Here is a 16,514-nt window from a genome sequence, read left to right on the forward strand (position 1 = left end):
GTCAAAATCTTGAGTGATTTATGAATATCCAAGTTATTTCAGACTGAATTTTCAAAGGAAAGCAGTTTCATATCAATTATAGCTTATTCATATGTTTCCTTTATTCATGGCTCAGTCACTCTCCTGGAATACAACAAAGAAGCAATGAAATTGACAATGGAAGGGAAGGAAACAGAAGCAAGTATTTTACTTTGGTGTTCTGGGGCTAGTGAACACCAGAGAAGAGATCTCTAATAATGGAAATCATAACTATGAAAACAGTATTAATAAAAGCTAGTATTGACTTAACAGTTATTCTGCGCCGTGAGCTGCTTTGTATGCTTTACATAAAGTAGTCTCTCAATCTTCATGGCATGCCTATGAGTCATCATCATTATTATTATTTTATCATTGCCATTTTAATATGATGAGAAAATTGAGGGTTTTTTCCCACACTTCATATAATTTTCCTATACTTACCCACAAAGTGCCAGAAATTTCCAATATGTTCGTGGGGTTTAGTAACAGCAAGTGCTATTGCCCCTTTTACAGCGAAGAGACCATTACTAGTGGTGTTTGTGAGACCGTTGGACTTCTCTGAGGTTTTGTAAATATAAGTTCCTAGGTTTACCACGCTATGATAATTCAGAAATCTTTTAATTGGAAATAATAGAGAAGGACCAAGTATCCTTCAGAAATACTTTATAGATTGGTGCAGAGCCATGCCATGTATAGGACAAGAAGACAGCAGTAAGGCATAGTATCAAGGGCACTGAAAGATTTGCTTACAGTCAGAGATCTTCCTTTCAGAGCAAACATCTCAAGCTTTCAGATCAGACAAAGTTAGAATCGAACACTAATTTTATCATAGTTATTGTAACCCTGAGCTGAAGTTAATTCATCCAAGAGTGGTGAGGATGAAACAAGATAATGAGTATCAGTGTTTGAATGTGAAAAACTTAATACATTTGGTTTCCCTTTGTCTTCTTCTTTCTTCTTTCTCTTTCTTATGATTAAACATGTTAGGGAGGTATTTTCATATTCTGAGTGATAAAAATACCCGAAAGTCTTAGAAACTGCCCTTGAGGAACTCACATCTAATGTTGTGTTTTGTGACCTAGTAGAAAAGGCTATGTGACTCTTAAACACTTTTCAGTCTTTTTGAGTAATTTTCCTGGCTAACAACAGAAGTAAAAACCCACTCAGGAATTAATACAAATATTTAGCTTATACAAAATGGCACCCCATTTGACATTGTCTTAGGAAGAAGCAGTTGCAATATCATAATATCAGTTGATGATATTTATTATCTCTTGGTCTTTTCCTGTTTCTCACCATGTTCCTATAAAGTTTCTGATAGTTAAAGAAAACTGGGAGTCTTAGAAACTGACTTTCATTTATAACCTGCTGATTCACCTAGATCAGGTTACTGGGAAGAAATCCAAGTCAGACCTCCTGACCTACCCGAAACAGCATGAAGTATGCCTTGCCACTAAATCCTGATTCCTGTGTACCTCACCCCGTCACTAAATATGATTTAGAGGAACCTTTAGAAAGTCAGGTATAAGGATTTAGTGCTTTACAAGTAGGTTACAGCTGCTGGACTGGCTTTTATAGTAACGTAAGTAAGTAATTTATTAAATGGTTCAGTCATTAGATATACCAGACCTTGAAAACATTCTTGTGAGGGAGGCTACTTTGGGTAGTGAGAAGATTAGCATTTCTCAGCAGCAAGTATTTGTGACAAGATTAATGAAGCACAGGGCAGATGGATTTGTTTCCCTCTTTGTGTCTGCTCTCTCGGTTTCCTTGCCTTTTATTTGGTTGTCTTCTCCTCTGTGGCACCTGCTGTCACTGACATGGATGAGATGCCAAAACAGCATTCCTTGACTTCAGCACTCTTCACACCTTTTTCTTCCCCCTTCTTTTTCCACAGGAGTTATTCCTTTTTCCTCTTCTGGGATGGCAAAGGATATTATTTCAGTTTCTACAAGAAATACCTGGCAGGCATTTTCACATAAAAAGAATCATAGAATTATGAACAAGATCAGAAATACTCTCCATGGTTTCTTTTACATAAGAAAAAGTTACATAGGGGATCATGTAAAAATTACATATCTTATCCAATACAGCCTGCCTCTTCCTTCAGAATTAGCACCACTGTGATAGTGTCCATTTTGTCTTTTAGGAAGATAGAACTTGCTTCATGTACTGACCATTTAATAGAATGTTTATGTTCCCATTTTCTTTCTCATGCTCTCAGGCACAAGAGACAGACACTGTCTGTTTGTGAGCTTACTTCTCTTCAAAAAGATTTATATTCTGCAGACTAATAACAAGTGTCCTTTCCTTTAACAAAGCCTCCAACTTTGCTTCTGTTTGTTCTTCTTCCAGCTCAATTTTCCCTGATGCCTTCCAATAAGTTGCCATCCTTTTTATCCCTAGAAGTCTTCTAAGTGTGTCCTTTACTTTGATAAAACATAGTTTTCACATCTCATAAAAGCTAATATAGCAGAATTTCCCATTTGTGTGTTTAGTATCTGCCAACAAATTTTTACGATGATCCCAAACACTGGCTATTTTTAAGTCTAAGTAATACAAAGATATTTCAAGGCTAGAGAGATGGTAAGATCTGTGGCTTTCTATCCAATGGGCATTCCTGGGACAGATGAGGAGGGCCTGAGAGTCTGTAAAGTTGAGAGATTAGCGAAAGGCACATAAAATACCAGATTTCTATGGTTAACAGGATGTTTCATGTATATCTTTCCAATCTTCTCATTTTATATTTAAATTTTGGTACTGACTTTCTCATTCTTGATTTGCCAATTAGCCTTTTAATATAAGCAAAATTTACAAGAAACTGTGAATTCAAAGAAATATTTTATTATTTATTGGGCACATCAATGTACATCAGAACATCTGCAGATAAGGTCATTCAGGGGCTGTACAGTTAGTTCTTGACCAAAACCACTAATGGGCTTTGTTTACATGGTTATGGACTCTAGAATAAGAAAAAAAGAAAATAGACAAACTGAAGTAAAAGTGAAGTTTTCTCACTTAAAATTACCAGTGGGGCCCAGACTGTAAAAAGGGAAAGTTTTACAGTTGCTGTATTATCATACAATTGGTACTATCATACAAAATAAAAAAGCAAGCACTGGAGGGAGTTCCTATTGTGGCCCAGTGGTAATGAACCCAACTAGTATCCATGAGGATATAGGTTTGATCCCTGGCCTTGCTCAGTGGATTAAAGGATCTGGCATTGTTGTGAGCTGTCACGGACATGCCTCAGATTCTGCTTTGCTGTGGCTGTGGTGTAGGCCAGCAGCCGCAGCTCCAATTCAGCCCTTATCCTGGGAACTTCCATATGCCATGGGTATGGCCTCAAAAAAGACCCCAAAAAAAAAAAAAAAAAAAAAAATGTCAGCACTGGAGAAAAATTTTGTGGCTAATTGCCAATCTGCTCAGATTTCTTCATCTGTAACTTGTCAATAATAGTACTAAACACTTTATAAGGCTATTGTAAAGGTTGAATGAAATAGTGTACCTAAATTTCTTGGAACAATGATTGATAATGTAACCGAGCTAGTGCTTATTGTGGGGCTCCTAGGCACACAAGCCTTTCTATGTCCTCCATTTCCTGCTTTTAGGGAATAAGCTTCAGCCTCCAAGACCTTCCCTGGGTTCCAAAGGGCAGTTGCTAATCAGGGAAGGGAGGGGGATGCAGAGACCAGAGAGGAGTAGTCAAAAGACAATAGTGCAGCCTTGGGGCAAGGTCCTGGTTCCTCCTCAAGGAATATACATAATAATACCTTTGAGCCTTTCTTAAGAACTAAAACCCTCAACAAATGGAAGAACTACTTGATGAGGCATTCTTTATTCCCATTCTGGGAAGAAGGAGGACCACCAGAACCAGTTCTTGGCACCACTAAACACCAGCTTTGGAATACAATGCAAGCTTGCCTCTACCCAGATCCTTATCTATGACAGCCCTATTTTTCACTCCCCAAATTATAAAACCACCTCCTAATCTCTCCCAAAGGGGGCACAGTCTTTAGGGCATTAGCCTGCTGTGACCCTCCTTTGCCTGGCAAAGCTATAAATCTACCTTTTTCTCCTTCTCTCCAAACTCTGTATCTGTGTTTGTATTCAGCACCAGTGGACTGAGGCACTAATAACCAGTGAACAAGTTTTGCCACTCATAATAAGTAAATCATTAGCAATTATAATTAACTGTAAAAGCACTTATTACTTTCTCAAGGAGTGTTTTACATAAATAAACATAAGAAACACAGAAAGGGTAAAGAAATCATAGCTAAGTAGAAGAGTAGGAAAAAATAGTGTTGATAAGAATAAAGCCTAGAATGAGCTAAAAGTCAGAAGAATGGAAACACTTTGAAACTACTGGGCCTCAAGTGTTAAGAAAAGAAAGGAATAGACTATTTGATTGAGATAAGAGGGTGTGGTGTTTAAGAAAATTGTGAGAAAACCAAAATTATCAACTCCTATTTCACCCTGCCTTCCCTATAAAGTAGAATTCTTCTTAAATGAGAAAAGGCAGAATAAACATTTTTAAGAGGAGATGGAAATTCAAGATAGGTTAGAAGATTGGAAAAAAGCCCCTAGCTGATTTTATGTTAATAAAACTTCTGGGTTCATTCAAGCTTTATGTAAGAAAATTTATAATATATGTGACCCTTTCTCCTAACGCAACTTGCTTTTCACATAGCTATGCCTTACACAGTATTTTGATTCACCTGGAATGCCTTTCCTTAATTTTTCATTTGGAAAATGCTGTTGTTTAGACAAGAATTTCCCAGCCTCCCTCAGCAGATCTAATCACTCCCTGGCCACCATCCAGTCTGTGCATGTTCCTAACATCTGTGAGAGTATATTGCAATGATAAGTTATATGTCACTCCGGTCCTCCTGTCCTACTGTGATATTCTTAAGATACAGACTGTCAAACTTTGTGTTCTAAGAACTTACCACAGAGTATGGCTCACAACACTGAGTAAATGTTAATATGTTAAAGAAGAGGAATGGTTGCACAAGCCAAGGACTCTTGAAGAGAAAAGACTTTCAGAAATGGGATGGATTAATAACTATTTTCAATAAATAAGAGGTATTACAGGAGTAACTTCAGAGACAGAATCATGATGAATGGCTCAAAGTTAAATGAAAAAAACTTGTGATCCAGTATGAAGCTGAAATTTCTGTCAGAATTCTCAATTGGAAAGGGTTATCTTGTATGGCAGTGAATTCTTTGTTAGGAAATATGCTTAAGTGGAAACTGAATAAAATAGTTAGGACATGGTACAGCTAGTTCTTGCAGAAGATTAAGGATGGATTTGCAAATCTTTAACTTTGCTTATATAATGCTAAGATTCTATGATTAGCTTCATATTTATTAATGTCTAAATTGGAGAGTCAGATAGTGTAATAAATTTCTTCTTTCACAGAGACACTGTTTATCTCAGCTGCCATCTTCTCCCAGGTAAAAATCTCTTCTACAAGTTTGTGAAACTTGTTCTTCACTGCAGGCCCTATTTTTATTAATGCTTCCCTCTCAAAAAAACCTGCTACACCACAGGTACCTGCCATGCAAACTCAAAAACTTGGCACCTCTGAAGCTTTATTACAAAGTTTTCTCTGCTTTGTTTTGTAGTCTTAGCTTAGCTGGAAAAAAAAAAAAAAAAAAACAACCAAAAAAAAAAAAAAACCCAAAAAAACTAATATGTTTAGAAGACTATTAGTATAAACCTGAATAATCAGAAAGGGGCTCAGTTCTGTAGACAACAATAATAATAATTAAAGTTGGCTTCTTTAGTGTCTGGAATTCCAACTGGGACAAGCTCAAAGCTTTGGTTTATCATCACAAAAGAGCCACAGAGCCCTCAAGAGCCCTTTCTGGGATTCCAAAGAAAATCTACCAAGGCAGAAACTTTTTCTTCAAGTTTTTTTTTTTTTTTTTATTATTAAAAACAAATAAAGGCAAACACAAACACATTCCAATACAGAAGCACTTCTGAAGAGCCACAAATCCACAAGGTTCCAAGCCTCTGGCTAGTCCAATCCGCTGCTGTAAAATGCTAGACATAATTTCAGCCAGCGTGGGTCTGCCCCATGCAATAATCAAAGAAGGCAATCCTACCACAAAAATCAGGCTCTCTTCTGCATTGCCACCTACCTTTGTTTATGTCTGCAGAGTTTGTATTTGCTTACTTTCAAAAAATTTTTTATTTTTTGCTGCATGTTTCTTGTTAGATTTTTGAAGTTAATATTTTTATTCTATCTTCAGCTCTGAACTAATAGCATATATGCTTTATTTATCTGTATGGTGGCAAGACAATTTCATGATCTGCCCACAGCTTACAAACTGATCAGTGGGATCTGTCTCCATGGTGCCGTGACTAATGGACATCTGGAATTGTCAGTTGTGCCTTTGTGACGTTAAGCCGTGACTTGAACTAAAACTACAATGTGAGCAGTCATTTGAACTTCCTTGCCACTGGCTGGATAAAAAGGCAAGAAGAAGAAAATAATCTGTCGTATGAAGAAAATTTTCCATTCTATTAGCTTACATATCCCGTCATCTGATGTAATGCTTTTACCAATTTTATGCATTGAGTAATGCAGGACATTATTATAATTAATTGCTTGAGTTACGTATGTGCTGTATTCCAAAATTTCTTCTGTTTGCTGTAGTCTAGAAAATCCTCAGAGTAAAGTTTCAAGTAAATACAGTAATGCAACATAATTAATTATAGCAGTTTCTATTGTAAAGCATGATGGGTGTCTTTGAAAGAAATGGTATCAGAATACACGAACTCAAGATAATGTTCAGACAAGCAAACATATCTACATGTGTTTATTTTTGGAGGTAGTGTGACAGAATTAATAATTATAATCACAATGTCTGACATGCATCCAGTATTTACTGTATACGGCACTATTATGTACTCATATTAACCTGTTTCATTTACACATGAAGTAAGTTCTGTTATCATTCCCACTTTATATATAAATAGACTGAGGTCTAGAGAGATTAAGTAATTTCCCCAAGAATAACTCTGAAATGAATTAGAGGCTGGATGTTTCAGTACTATTTTCAAATCTAAAACTTCCTAAACGATGAGTAAGAATTCAGCTTGAGTTACACCTGGGTTTCTACTACCTACTGCTAGGCTTCAGGTATACCTGGTAAACTATGAAATACACCTGATGGAAATACAGTTGTACCCTCTGGAAAAAATTTCACATTTCATCTACTGGAGTTCAGGCACATGTGGGTAGTACTGGTGGGGTGGCTTTCTCCAAGCCTTTTAACACAGGATCCTGAGTAGGTTCCCTGGAAGGATTCCCCCTGAGAGAGGGTAATATAGGCATGATGAACTTGACCCAGTGGCTCACTTCAGCCACAGAAGAGTAGACATGTGAGTCTACCATGGGGTCTGGTATATAAAACCAAATAAAAGACACAAGGGCCCCAAATAATGCTGCTTTGGACTACCTCAGTGAGAAACAAAAGGGAGGAAGGTACCCAACTGGTAGCAACTGCCAGGTGGGATCAGCAGAAAGTTGTAACATCTGCAAAAGCAGGTAGGAATAGCCTGCCCAACATAGTAAGGTGGAGATTGTACAGTACTTGTTAAATTCTGTGTAACAATGCCACGGATTCAATGGGGATGGAATTGTTAGAAACACATTGGAGCCCCCAAGAAATACCTGACAGGTAAGTCTTTGTTAGGATGTAAAGTTCTGCTCAAGCAGTGAAGGGAAAGTGAGAAATCCTGTCTGAATGGGCATTCAGGAAACATACTGTGTAGTGATCAACTAGAAGGAGCTGAGATAAGAATTTGGGATTTCACATTTAAATAAAATAAAGCAACCTTAATTCAATTAATCTTGAAATGACAAATGTAGTACTTATATAACCTCTGGATAAAGGATTTCCTTTAAATTAAAAACTTAAAAATGTGAAAAACCCATTCCTATGTCCTTATTTTATTGAAGGCTGATGAACAAACACTTCATTACAGGCTTGTATAGATCCACTGAGAAGTGTTTCAAAACAACTAATGTGCAGCAATTCTGCTGGATCATCAGGTCCACACTGAAGGTTCAAAAACTCATGATTACCAGTGCCAAGGAATTATCAGACTTTGAGAGAATGAATCATGTTAACTTTAATACATATAAGACCTAGGTAGACACCAAAACGCTAATGCAACATTGCAGCACTCCCAGCCCTTTAGTGGGAAAGGCATGCTTCCCTTTGTACAACTGTACAAACTAAACTTAACTGGAGATTCTAGAATATTGTTTCTCATATAATGGCTATAGACATCCAAAAGTTATACTATAAACACTAACATTCATGACCTATGTTGTGATGATTGTAGCAGCTTAATAGTACAAGAGCACCACTGAGCAGCAGTGTTGAAAACTTGCACAATACAAACCCTGACAAAAGGGCATTCTAAACGTGATCTCTTAATTTCTCTTTCTTTTATGATAAGGCCAAGTCTGTTCTTTAATTTGCCAAAGTTTTGCCAAAATCCTCCAGTAAGGAGAAGAGGTCCTATTCTGTCTTTTGTATTAAAAATGCCTGCCGATTTGGTCCTACTACATGAAAATAAAAGTCATGCATGGGTAAATTTTATTGAGGCTAAGAGTGGTTAATTGCTTTTATTTGTTCATTTTCTCCATTGACAAGTATTTGTTCATGTCATATGCCAGATCCACTTCTTGCCCAAATTCACTCAGCTAGTGAATGACTGAGTCAGATCTACGTGACTCAAGCTCTTTCCACTTTACCATGTTAAATTAAAATGGCACCTTTAAAAAAAAAAAAAAAACTGAAGTAGCACAATAGACTAAGTAAAACAGTAAAATGAATTACTATTTAAAAGAAGGATATTCTCACAAAACCACATGCAAACAATATCCCGTATGCCATACATTTATTTGACTCTCCTGCTAGCCAATACCACAATCCTTCAGATTAGAAGATTTGGCTGCACTACAGAATACACACTGGAAGTCGAGCAACACCCAAGGCTCCATTGAGGTCATTATTCTTGTGGATTTCTTTTCCTCCCACAGGGACAGGCATATCAATTTTTCTATATGTTTTGAAGAGCTTAGCCACATGATTTTAATCATTTCTCCCAGGTGGCTCTTAGAACTTGCATGGTGGCCCTATATATTATCCAACCAAGGACAGGTTCCAGTGCGGTTTGATGAATGAGCAGGAGACCCAAATCAGAGATCTGAAATTCTCTTCCCCAAGGAGTCATAGTTTTACCTTCTATTGCTTAGGTATCCTAGGGAACCTGAGTATTGGGAAGCAATGTAACTTAAGGTTTTGAGCTGTACCACAATTTGAGATCATCCAATATTTTTTAGCTATTTTTACAAATGTTCTGGTTTGGGTAAAACCTAAGCTATGTTTTTCTAAGTATCTTTCCCTTCAATTTTTAACTCCTCATATATTTAATCTTCTCAACTTATTTACAGCTAATTCATCAAAGTGTATTTATAAACATATTTCCCAATTGGTTTTATAAAAATTTTTATAAACTTTAGAATGAACACACACAGACCAGACACACAGACACAGACACACATACACTCGACATATTCTCTTGCCAGGAAACAAAACAAAAAGAAAATACACAGTACCAAGTTCAGGTTGGGTTCAGATCTCAAAAGCCACAGGTTCCAAATAATTCTAAACTTGGATGATGGTTTCTTCCATCCAAGAATGTGTCCCACATGTTATTGAATGGTGCAACCACGTTAACCACAAGTTTAGCCTAGTTCTCTTGTACTTTTTTTTTTTTTTTTTTTTTTTTTTTTTTTTTTATTAAATTTTATTTTCCCACTGTACAGCAAGGGGGTCAGGTTATCCTTACATGTATACATTACAATTACAGTTTTTCCCCCACCATTTCTTCTTGTACTTTTTAATTGACTTCAGCCCCAGACTTTTCAAAGTGTAGACTTAATTGAACTGCTCTAAAATATTGCAATTAAATGGCATTTTTCATCTAACCACTGGCATGGGAAGCAACGTCAATCATCTTTCCCTGGTATCAAAAAATCTCCCCCTTCCTCCTCACTTCCAGGCAACAGAGATATGCACTTTTATTCTGGGATAATATTCTCTTATCTTCTCTCATAGATCTTCCTATCGGCACACTTCTAAAATCTTTGATCACTACACGTGTTACTCATCAAATATCTGTTAAGCCCCTGCTATAAGTAAAGTGCTTAGTTAATTCTACAAATTCATACATATTGTCTATTGTCTGCCAGCAAAGATAATTCACTGAATGATGTGAACGCAGCTATGCAAAGTATAATGCCAGAATTGAAAATCTGCAGTGTTCATAATGCTGCATCTCCCTCCATAGCCATGATAGACGTCGTTAATCAATCAAGTACATTTCCTTGCTGATCTCGTGCATGACCTCTGCATTTTCCTCAAGAGTGTTCCAGGAAGCCACCATCTAACTACTGGGGTTGATATTGCAAATATAAATCTATCTCATACTACATGCAACTAATCTAAGTGATCTTCAACTCTTACCTGTGTGTGTTGCTAGGGTGCAATAATAATAATCCATATGAGATTATTTGTACTGTCTGGATATTACCACCACTCGCCTCTATAGTCCTTCTCTTTAGTACATGTTTCCTAAACACTGTCATTGTCCATAGTGACTTCAGCTTTTTTCCTGGAGTTTCTTTTTCTCAATGTTAAGATTAGGAAAAGCAGAAACTGAAACAATACCTATTGAACAAAGTAAAAGATTAAGTTTATCATATTTATGTAAACAAACAAAAAAAGTGAATATGATGTGTTAGAAAGACTAAGGCATGAGGAAGCAGGAGATCAGGATCACTTAACCCTGATTCCCCACTTGTCACCAGCTCTCTGACCTTCATGGAACAATTTATCATTCTCCCATTCATCAGTAATGTTCAGAAGCAACCACTATGTATCAGGCACTCTTCAAAGGCCTTGGTTGACTCATCTGAAAAATGAGGAACACACACTCCTTTCAGTTTAAGATGTAGACAAGACCAGGACTATTAGAATAGTTGTGATTCTTGGTTTTTCTGAAGGGTTATTGTTTTGCACTGATCTAGAACGAGTCAATTAAGTCAAATAGGAAATTAGTCTTTATTATACTCGAAGGAATATTTTCTAGTGATGACTTAGGAGAACATTCTGACCATTAGAATATACAGTTCCTATTTTTTCTTTGTTTTCTCTGCTTTTTAAACTTCCTCTTCTTACATTTAGATTTATTTCTCTTCTCCTACCCTAACCTGAACTAAACTTCAGAAATACCAGGTCCTCTCCAATGTTTTCCACCTTTTTTCCCCCTCAATTCTAAATAATTTATCATCTCTGTGATTCAAATTAACAAATCCTCTCAGGTAGTTAAGTTTGCATTGGACTACATTACACCTTCCAAGCTGCCAGTTACTGAGAGGAAAAAAAAATCATATATGCCCACAAGGCAAATTTCAATGAATTAACAACTACTCTACCATTTCTTATGACAGATGGTATCAAAGCTGAGTGACAGTAAAATCTACAGTTAAAAAAATATGACATTTCAGAATACATGAGATATCACAGAAAAGAGTAGTTAAATATTTCTCACAACAATAAATAAAAATAATGAAAATAATTTAGTTTAATAAAATAGAAAAGTAACAACAACAACAACAACAAAAAAACAGTGGCCTAGAAAATACAAAAGAAAAATATAGGGCACGTTGAAAATCAATGAATGAATTAGAATAAAGAATACATTGGAGATCTTATGGTGGCTTAGCAGATTAAGATTAAGAACCTGACTAGTGTCCATGAGGATGCGGGTTCAATCCCTGGCCTCACTCAGTGGGTCAAGGATCCTGTGTTGCCGTGAGTTGTAGTGTAGGTTGCAGACACATCTTGGATCCTGAGTTGCTGTGGCTATGGCGTAGGCCAACAGCTACATATCTGATTCAACCCCTACCCTGGGAACTTCCATATGTCATGAGTGCAGCCCTAAAAAGATTTTTAAAAAAGATGAATCTAGGTGGAGTTCCCTGGTGGCCCAAGTGGGTTAAGGATCTGGCATTGTCACTGCTGTGGCTTGAGTCACTCACTATTGTGGCAAAGATTTGATCCCTGGCATGGGAACTTCCACATGCCACAGGCATGGCCAAAAAAAGTCTGGATAATTCTACAGTTTTTATGGCAAAACACATGTACAAAAATATGTGGGAAATGTCTAAAAGAGGAAAAATAAAGATGCAATACCTTTATCGGTTAACAAACTAACTACAGTGTAAAGCTTTATTAGAGTAGGATTCATAATGGAATATCAAAACACAAATATATCAATGTAATAGAATAGAATGTTTTGATGTAGACCCAAGTTTGTACCAGGATTTCAAAATGACATAGACGGTATTCATAATCTGTGGTCAAAAATTAATCATTGAGTCAGTTCGCTGGGGAAAATGGAAGCTGTTTTAAAATACAATTATTCACTACCTCAAACTTTACGCCAAATAAATTTCAGATAAATATAGGACTTAAACATACATACTGAAATTCTAAAACTACTAGGTCTCAGTATGATTCTAATACCTCTAGTTGATATGCAACATGCAGAAGCCATAGATAAAAAATATTGATAATTTTTCTACTTAACTTTTAAAAATACTACATGAAACAAATGCATTATTTAAAAGCAAGGGAAAAGGATGAACTGGCAACTATATGTAATACACATAACAGACGGCGATTTACTTAGTATATCAAAACACTGTATCATCAATAAGGAAAGACTCACTAATCCAATAATAAAAATAGGCAAACTACATATACCTGTGATGGTCAGCTTTATGTGTTATTAAAGTCTTCGGTTATTCAGACACTAATTGGTGTTGCTATGAAGGTATTTTGTAAATGTGATTAACACCTGCAATTAGCTGACTTTAAATAAAGGTTAAACTCAATAATCTAGGTGGGCTAGATCCAATCATTTGGAAAGTCTTAAAAACAGAACTGATGTTTTCCTGAGGAAGAAGACATTCTACGTGTGGACTGCAGCTTTAACCTCTGCCCCACATTTCCAGCTTACCCTGCCTTGTGCATTTTGGACTTGCCTAATCAGCCCCCACAATCACATAAGCCAGTTTGTAAACAAACAAACAAAGGTGTATGGGGATGGGTGGATGTGCCTCTTTTTCCTTCAGGTTTTGTTTCTTTGATAGAATCTTGACTGATACAATACTTATAGGTGGAATTCTTAATTTTAGGTTATAACATGGTTCAACTTCACAAAAAATACCCAACTGTTTTCCACAGTAATTGTATCAATTTTCACTCCTGAAGTACGCTGAACTTTCCATTGGTCCTCATCTTTGAAAACTTGGACAAAAATTTTTTATATATTCCACTCTTGAGAATATAAAATGGTATTGAACTCTAGATTTAATTTTTATTCCCTGATTGCTAATTATTACCAATAAGTTCAACAAGATTTCCTATGCTTATTGGCCATTTGTGCTGCCTCTTTTGTAGAATTCTTTCCATGCACTTAAAAATTGGATAGTTTATAAAAATTATTTCAGGAGATTTTATTTATTTATTTATTTTGTCTTTTTGCCTTTCAAGGGCCTCTCCCACAGCATACGGAGGTTCTCAGGCTAGGGGTCTAATTGGAGCTGTAGTCGCCGGCCTACACCACAGCCACAGCAATGCTGGATCTGTGCTGCATCTGCAACGTACACCACAGCTCACAGCAATGCCAGATCCTTAACCCACTGAGCAAGGCCAGGGATCGAACCCACAACCTCATGGTTCCTAGTTGGATTCGTTAACCACTGAGCCACAATGGGAATTCCAGGAGATTTTACACTTTAGATAGTACTCCTTTGTGGCAATGTATGTGGTACTATCTTCTTACATACTGTACCTTTTTAACTTTTTAATGGTTTTGAACTACAAGTCATACATTTACTATGGTCCGATGTATCCATCTTTTGCAGTTAGTATACTTGATTCTTTGCTAAGAAAATGTTTCCCTATTGTGATATAATGAAGATACTGTCCCACATTTTCCTTAAAATAAAAAAAAAAAAATTTAGTCAATCAGAAGTTGATATTTGTGTATGGTTTGAGGTAGTGTTCCAGTTTCACTCTCCATACAGATAATCAGCTGGCCCACCAAGGGTATTTCATTGTTCCTCCTTTCTCCTGCCATTTGAAATGATGACTCTGATATTTACTCTTTTTCACATGTTAATAGGTCTTTTTCTGAGCTCTTAATGCTGTTTCGTTCAACATTTTTAACCTTATGCCAATTCATGATAATAAATCTTAATATCTGGTTAGACAATTCCCCCAACATAATTCCTCTTTTTCAGATACATCCTGATTCTTCTTGGGCCCTTAAACTTTTCCATGTTTTGAAATATGTATGTCAAATTCTTAAAAAAAAAAATCCAGTTTGGATTTTGATCATAACTGCATTGAACACATGTATCAATTTTGGGAGAATTTATATATTTTTAAGATATTGAGTTCTCCTCTCTATAAACATGGTCAAATTATCTACTGACTTAATTCTTTTTTAACATCCTAATCCTCATTGCTCTCTGTCCTTTTTGCCCTTGCTAATTCCCATTTTTTTAGTGAGAAAGTCTATAATTAAAAATTGAGTTTATTATAATTAATGCATTCTTTAGTTGCAGAATGTTTGGAAGGAATTTTAGACCATAGGATCTAGTCTACTGTGTTGCTGAAATACAGCAAATAGAAATATAATAGAAAGTTCAATTCTTCTTTTTTTTTTTTTCCACACGCACAGCATACAGAAGTTCCCAGGCCAGGAATTGAACCTTCAGGGCAATTATGACCTGGGCCACAGCTGCAGCAATACTGGATCATTAACCCTCTGCACTGCAGGAGAACTTCCAAAAAGTCAATTCTTATCTGTCAGATTAATTAAAAAATCATAATCATTTGTTAATAATTTTTTTCTTTGGCAGGGAGGATGCTCCATGCCAGACCCAGGACTTAATGATTAAAAAGAGAAAAGAAAAGAAAAAAAAATTCAGTCCTTAAAATAACAGGACTATGAAGAAGAACGAAACCTAAGAAAATCAAGAAATCCTTCAGTTTAACCTCCCAAATGATATAGTAATACTTTTTACAACATACTACAGATGGTTTTCCAACATCTCTGAAAACATTTTATAATGATGTTCAATTTGAGTTCTAGAACCATATTTAAAAGACTTTTTAAAAATATTTGAACCATATTCCATTTCCTGGTAAGTGTAGTAATGTAATCCAATTTTCAAAAAATAAGTGAAAACACAATTGAACATTTGCCTGAACCTTCAGTATTACAATAACGATGACACCATCTAGATACCATGCCAGCACAGTATATCATTTAAAAATCAGAGCACAACTGCATCTTATTTAAAAATTGGAAGATTGTTTCACATTTTTTGAAGTTATGTTTTAAATCAATCAACATATGAACAGTACACTTGAGACAAGCAACAGCTCTGAGCTTATCCTTCTTAGAGAAAGCTACTATAAAGACCATGAGAAATATAAGCACACACAAATCTCTAATTTGGAAATGACTTGATACATTTTATATTAGGTGGAAAGAAATGGGAGTCCTAATTAGAAATGGCATCTGTTTATTTAATATTCTCCATGAAGGGGAACTATGTAAATATGTCTGGTGTTTCCAGTGATTCTATAGTAATCAGTGTATCCTGACTTAAAAAAGAAACAAAAAGTACAGACTTGAAAGAAATAATATGATCCCTCTATTATCAACTAAACATCTCAGGCTTATCAACCTTCTGAAAGTGGTATGTTTGAGAAGCATTGCAGAATATCTGATGCTCAATGGAATTCCATCCACTTTTCTATATTTCTTAGCCCCTTTTCAGGTCAGCACCAGCATGTGACCAGTCTTGACCAATGAAATAAAAGAGAAAGGTATATGTATCACTTCCAGGTTGAGGAGATGAAAATGCCACCAATGATTCTCTGTATCTCTTCCCCTCCCCCAACAATAAAGGATGTTATATGTTTTGGAAGGTGGGGGAGCCTCTGCAAACCTGGCATACTAGGTAAAACTATTCAGACTAGAGTTCTGTCTATGTGAGTAAGCAAAAGATAAAGCACTGTGATTTGGGATTAATTTGTTATAATAGCAAAATCTAGCCTCTTTTGACTAATACTGAAGAATTGCTATATCAAACAGTATTATCTTTTTTATTTTTTATTTTATTTTTTTGTCTTTTTGCCTTTTCTGGGTCCACTCCTGTGGCATATGGAGATTCCCAGTAGCCACCGGCCTACGCCAGAGCCACAGCAACGCGGGATCTGAACCGCGTCTGTGACCTACACCACAGCTCACAGCAACGCCGGATCCTTAACCCACTGAGCAAGGGCAGGGATCGAACCCGCAACCTCATGGTTCCTAG

At 36.2% G+C, this 16,514-nt stretch overlaps 1 protein-coding gene across 10 annotated transcripts in view; it reads right to left on the reverse strand.

Annotated features, from left to right (window-relative positions):
• CENPW (centromere protein W) overlaps positions 1–16,514 on the reverse strand; it is a 447,800-nt gene that overhangs the window by 170,798 nt on the left and 260,488 nt on the right. For 2 of the 10 annotated variants that reach the window (XR_014804050.1, XR_014804106.1), the window contains exon 4: positions 1,793–1,936. The exons of the other annotated variants lie outside the window; for them this stretch is intronic. The gene's annotated coding sequence lies outside the window, so the exon portion shown is untranslated. The remainder of the gene's footprint in view (positions 1–1,792; positions 1,937–16,514) is intronic. 10 annotated transcript variants of the gene reach the window in all.

This window comes from Sus scrofa, chromosome 1, assembly GCF_054392235.1.
Source record: "Sus scrofa isolate SSC_HxYL_T2T_F1_AM1 chromosome 1, Sscrofa_HxYL_maternal_Yorkshire_Landrace_v2.0, whole genome shotgun sequence".
Taxonomy (NCBI): domain Eukaryota; kingdom Metazoa; phylum Chordata; class Mammalia; order Artiodactyla; family Suidae; genus Sus; species Sus scrofa.